Source organism: Rhipicephalus sanguineus, chromosome 2 (assembly GCF_013339695.2).
Source record: "Rhipicephalus sanguineus isolate Rsan-2018 chromosome 2, BIME_Rsan_1.4, whole genome shotgun sequence".
In the NCBI taxonomy this organism is placed as follows: domain Eukaryota; kingdom Metazoa; phylum Arthropoda; class Arachnida; order Ixodida; family Ixodidae; genus Rhipicephalus; species Rhipicephalus sanguineus.
Genome location: NC_051177.1, coordinates 200,252,304 through 200,258,261, shown reverse-complemented (window position 1 = coordinate 200,258,261; position 5,958 = coordinate 200,252,304).

Below are 5,958 nucleotides of genomic sequence, written 5' to 3'. Positions count from 1 at the left end.
AAAAACAAAAACGTCTAGAAAACGCCTTAACTTGGTCTTGTCAAAACGTCTTTTAAAGACGTCAACTAGCGGGACATTAGCTCAGCTATCAGACGTCGAAAAGACATCTACGGCTACGGGAATGCCTTGACCAAGACGTCTATTAGCCCTTTTTGGTAACCGTTCAAGACGTCTTTTAGACGGCAAATAGCTTCTTTTGTGTTACGTGGGTTGCCGGGCACTTGATTGGACAGGGATTCTTTCACTCAGGGTTTTATTAATTATAACCTGTATCGTACAGTCCTGATATGCCATTTTGACACCTTGCTTAATAACATCACCAACGTTAACATGGTCAAGTATTAAAAACAGCACTTCGCGCGACACTTCATCGAAGGCCTTCGCTAAATCTAACTGCAACGTGGCGACTCGGCTATCGAAGGCGTCACAGCATTCAAAGACACTACGTGCTACACGAGTGTTTGTGCAGATGGTACGCCCTTTAATGCCACATGTTTGATGTGGCTCAACCAAGTCTTAGGTCAGAGTTTGTAATCTCTTCCCAAGAATCTTCATTAACGCTTTGTAATCAAAATTGGTGAGACTTATTGGCCTATATGAGCTTACAGAGAGTAACTTCTCTCGATCCTCCGTTTTTGGAATTAAAACCATGTGGGCAGATCGAAAAGACGGCGGCAGTTGCTTTTTGTTGTATGCCTCCCCGAATACATGATGTAATATCTCGGACACTCCAGGCGCGAAAGCCTTATAGATTTCAGCGCCCAAGCCATCCGGTCCCGGCGCTTTTCCTACAGCCATATCTTCTATCGCGAGTTCAATTTCTTGCCTGCTTATCTTCTCTTCTAGTCTCTCTTTTTCCTCTTTATCTAGCCATGGCATAGCCTTCAAAAGGTAGCCTTAAAAAAAATCCACATCCACTGTACTCTTATCCAGTGTTGTAAGCGTTACTGAAAAAAAGTAACTAAATACGTTACTCGTTACACTATAAAATAGGAACGCGTTACCACCCTACGTTACCTACAAAAAAATGTAACGCGTTACCGTTACCGTTACCGAAAAAAAGTAACGGACGTTACCTCTGCCGTTACTCCGTAATCATAAATTTTATTCGATGTGTCTTTGCTGCAGGAACCCAGAATAACAATTATTTAAATCTGAAATTTATGTTTCACATAAAACTTCTAACCCAAACAACGAATATACCCACAATGCTGATTTAACGAGTATTACTTGCCGGTACTTGCATCTTACCGGTACTTACCTACGGAGCAGAAACCTGGAGACTTACAAAGAGGGTTCAACTTAAACTGAGGACGACGCAGCGAGCGATGGAAAGGAAAATGATAGGTGTAACCTTAAGAGACAGGAAGAGAGCAGAGTGGGTCAGGGAACAAACGGGGGTTAAGGACATCATAGTTGAAATCAAGAAGAAGAAATGGATATGGGCCGGGCACGTAGCACGTCGGCAGGATAACCGGTGGTCATTAAAAGGACACTAAAGGCAAATAACAATTTATGTCAGAGTGAAAGCCCAATGTATGACAACTTCTAAAACGGCAATACTATCAACAGCAGTGCCCTACTTACCGAGAAATTAAGCTAAATGTATCACATGATGAGCGCCACGAGTGGGACCTTTTTCGAAGTGATCCCGATGACGTAGGGAAGTCGGCCTACAATAAATCACTATTAATCAAACTAGCAGCAGTAAAAAAAGAACATTCCGAGCATCAAAAGACGTAATAAAAGGCTGTTTGTTCGTTTCCGCTTGATTCATGGAAAACAAAACCTCCGTGGCGTTCCCATGGGGAACGGCGCGCGTGGTTCAAAGGTTTCGTTTTCGCCGAACTGTGCCTCGCCCGTCTCAGTGGTAGTTTCGGGATCGCGTACTGCCGTGCGTGTTTTGCGCGCTCGTGAAAGTCGCTCTGACAGAAAGTTCGACAAAATGCCGCATGCGTGTGATATTGCCGGATGCCCGAATGGTGCACAACGCCAGTGCTGCAGCAAGGAAACCGGTGTGTCTTTTCACTGGGTGCCGCGGAATGAACCCTTACGCTCGAAGTGGCTTAGTGTCATGCCATTGCGCCAGTGTGCTAAACAGTCAAAACCTCTGCGTGTGTGCTCGCTGCACTTTCGTACTGAGGATTACGAGACCAACCGCAACTTGGTGACGGCTTTGAATGTGCCCATCCGAGCAAGTCTTTGCCGCAGCGCCCCGTTGTTGCTACTGTGGGTCCCGCTACTTCCGCTCGGCTGCTACTAGTGTCGGCGGCCGCGCAGTAAAAGCGGGCAACGTTGGGCACGGCAGCAGTGACGTATGAGAGTCGTATTTTCAGGCGGGAGATTTGAAGCGCGCTAACGCGATGCGGACCACTAAAAACGTGATATTATTTCAAAATAAGCACTTCCTTGGCACAAAAGCAGCACTACGAGTTTTCTGGACCGCTATTTCAACAATCAACGTCGACTTAATATTTGCCTTTAGTGTCCCTTTAAGGGTAACTGACTGGATTCCAAGAGATGGCAAACGCGTGAGGGGGAGACAGAAAATTAGGTGGGTAGATGAGACTAAGAAGTTTGCAGGTATTACGTGGCAGCAGAAAGCACAGGACAGGGTTGATTGGCGGAACATGGGACAGGCCTTTGTCCTGCAGTGGGCGTAGACAGGCTGATGATGATGATGACTTGCACAAATGTACCGGACGTTAGCAATGGTATAATGACTTAAAGTTGCCTTTAGAGTTACGTGTGATGGCTTCTGACTCTGACACATGGTGAAGCCGTTTTTCTTAATGTGACATTATAGAGAATATGAGATTCAATGATCAACGCCATTCGCAAAGAAAGCATCAATGAAATATCAAGAAATTTACAATAATTCTGATGGTGTGCTTCTGCTAGCAAAATAGATGCGCGAAGTTTGTAGTAGTAAAGAAATGCTTTAATGTGCTAGTCACGTAAAAATATCAGTGCATAAACATTTTTTGTCCACTTTAACCTGTATAATTACCGCAAAAATTGCGAGCGTTTATGTCAGGGTGTTCAAGATCAGCCTCACTCGCTCAGGAGTTCAATAACCAGAAATTCGCTGCAGTTGCAGATAGAAAAAGCAAAATTTATTTTTTAAACAAAGTTGATAAGCTTTATCAACTTTGTAGCTACTATAAAATGTCGCATATTTAGACATTTTTCAAAAACAGTTTCCTTAGCTCTACAAGTTTCAAACAATGTTACTTTACTCTTTGTTGCGCATACATTTCATACACAAAATATCTTCTTTTTAACGATAATATTTGTGTTTTACAACGTCGTGAACTTTCTAGAACGACAGGTGATGAAATTGGTCCTTCCGTATTGAATATGTTTGATTTTTTTCCCTCGTAAATTATGCATTTAATAAGGAAATTAAGTTCCTTGTCGGGCCACTGGCATGGGACATGCATAGAATATAAAATACTCAATCAAATCTAAAATATCTATTTTCCGATCCGTGTCGATCTCTCGTGGAATCACCCGTTTGCAATAACCACGATTAGTACACTAACTGCGGTAATGTCTGCCGTGTAGCTACCCGTAACCGTGGTTAGCCGTAACCGTAGTTAGCTTAACCGCGGTTATGGCAGTTCGTGTGACAGCGGTATTAAGGTAGTGAGTAAAAAAAACGATTCTTTTTTGCGTTACAAGAAAAGATTCTAGGTTTCGCGTCCCGCTCGCATTCTTTTTCAGGGTTTTCTACCAGCCGGAGGTCAGGCCTATTCTCCACAATAAGGCAGACTCTCGATCGGCAGCGCACCTGTAGACCGGTTGACGTTACCGGCTGTCGCTTGGATGGGCCAGAATTCCACAGAAAGCCGCTTAAGTCGACGACGCGGGAGTTGTCGAATTCGATGCGGTGGTCGTTTACCATGCTATGCTCAGCGAGTGTACTCCTTTGTCACACGAACTTGCGGACATCGTTTTTATGTTGTCGCAGCCTCTCGGGGAAGTTCTTCGTTTCCCCCACGTAAAAAAATTCACGATGAGCCCGTGGTATGGAGTAAACCAGCCCTTGCGTTTTCTCTTCGGACGGCCTGTCTTTTGGGCACGAAAAGGCGCAGGTGCCAGCAATCCATCTGCTACATCCACTTCCACGAGAAGCGTGTCCGTACAGTTTCTCATGGCGAATTAGGCGGCTTTCATCAAGCTTTTTGTGGTGATGGCCTAAACGTCCACGCAAGGAGTATGCGCGTCTTAAGAAATTGGTCCCCACAATTTCCACAAAAAAAAAAAAAGCGATTCCGCCCGCGCTTTCTTGGTGAATGCCTGGCAGGCCGACAGCAGTCCGACGCTGCGACAAAAGAATTTGTCGGGGCGAGCTCTGAGAAAACGACACCCCCAGGATGAAAAAGTAACAAGTAACGTGACACCACACGTTACCGAAAAATATTAACGTAAGTACGTTACCCGTTACAGTTTCTAAATTGTAACTAGTACGTTACTAAGTTACCGAAAAAAGTAACGCGTTACCGGTAACGCCGTTACTTGTAACGCGTTACCGCCGACACTGCTCTTATCACCTAATATTTCGCGGTAATATTCCTGAAACGCGCGTTTTATCAGTTTACACTCTGAAGTTATCTGTCCACCGTACCTTATTTGTTGAATTTCATTCTTAATAGCGTATCGGTTTTCGTCAGCTAAAGCGCGTTTATTTGGCTTCTCATCGACCCAAAACGATTCGGCTCGGGCACGAACCAGAGCTGCCTTATATTTTTCATTGTCGATCGCTTCCAGTTCTTTCTTTACTTTGCTAATATCCCCTATAAACATTCCTGGTTCGGTACCCTCCATTTCAATCAACATTTCAAGTTGTCGTTGTAGCTCCTTTTCTTTCATTTTTTCATTGTGGCTTCTAATGCTTCCCGTTTCCATCGCGATAATCTTAACCTTTATCTTCAGGTCCTCCCACGCTTCCGCATAGTTGGTTGGCTCGCTATCTAGCATTTTTTCGATTTCATATTGTACTCTCTTAACGAATACCTCCTCTTCAAGAAGTTGGCTATTGAATTTCCAGAGGTACCAGTTGAATTTACGCTTTTTTGTTCGGGAGCCAATTTTAACGTACACCATACTGTGATCACTGAAGGAGACTGGCTGCACACCGTATTTATTGCATATTGATACTAGATCAAGCGAAACATATACTCTATCTAGTCTCGCGTGACTGTCTCTTTGAAAATGCGTGTATGCCGGTTTTGATACGCCCATGAAAAGGCGGCCAACATCTTCCATGTTATGCTCCTGAACCAGGCTGTTCAGCAAAAGAGCGCTTTTATCACGCACTACGGCTCGCTTAGCGCGATCCTCGGTATAAGAGACGCAGGTAAAATCTCCCAATAATATAACGTATCTATCACAAATTAGATACTGTTCAAGTTCTGCAAAAAAAGCACATCGTTCCTGCATATCATTCGACATATACACACAAATCACTCTCCACAGATAACCGCTAAAAGAAAAATCATACACGCTGAGCCAGCCAGTTTCATTAACCTTGAGTGATTGTTCTGTAACATTCAAACTCTTCCGCACCAAAATAAGACAGCCGCCAGACGTTCCCACGGCAGGGCATACGCACACGTTGTAGCATGGTCTAAATGGGGCAACCATGCGATCAGTCTGTTCTTCGCTTTCAACCTTTGTTTCTTGTATTGCTAAAAGATCCAGTTCCTTATCAGCACACAGGCGATTAACTTGGCACTGCTTTCGTCTTGCGGCAAGACCGCGAACTTTAACGGTGGCCAACACGAAGTCCTCTAGCCAAATCCACTACCATAATGATTTGAAACAGACTAATCGCACGGTGCGCGCAAAAGGAGCCCAAAGATTCAAATTCCGCGTACAATAAGGCAACCATAGAAAACTGCATTTTACACTTGTGATTTGGATGCGTACCTTAGATACGCAGCACACCAGCCT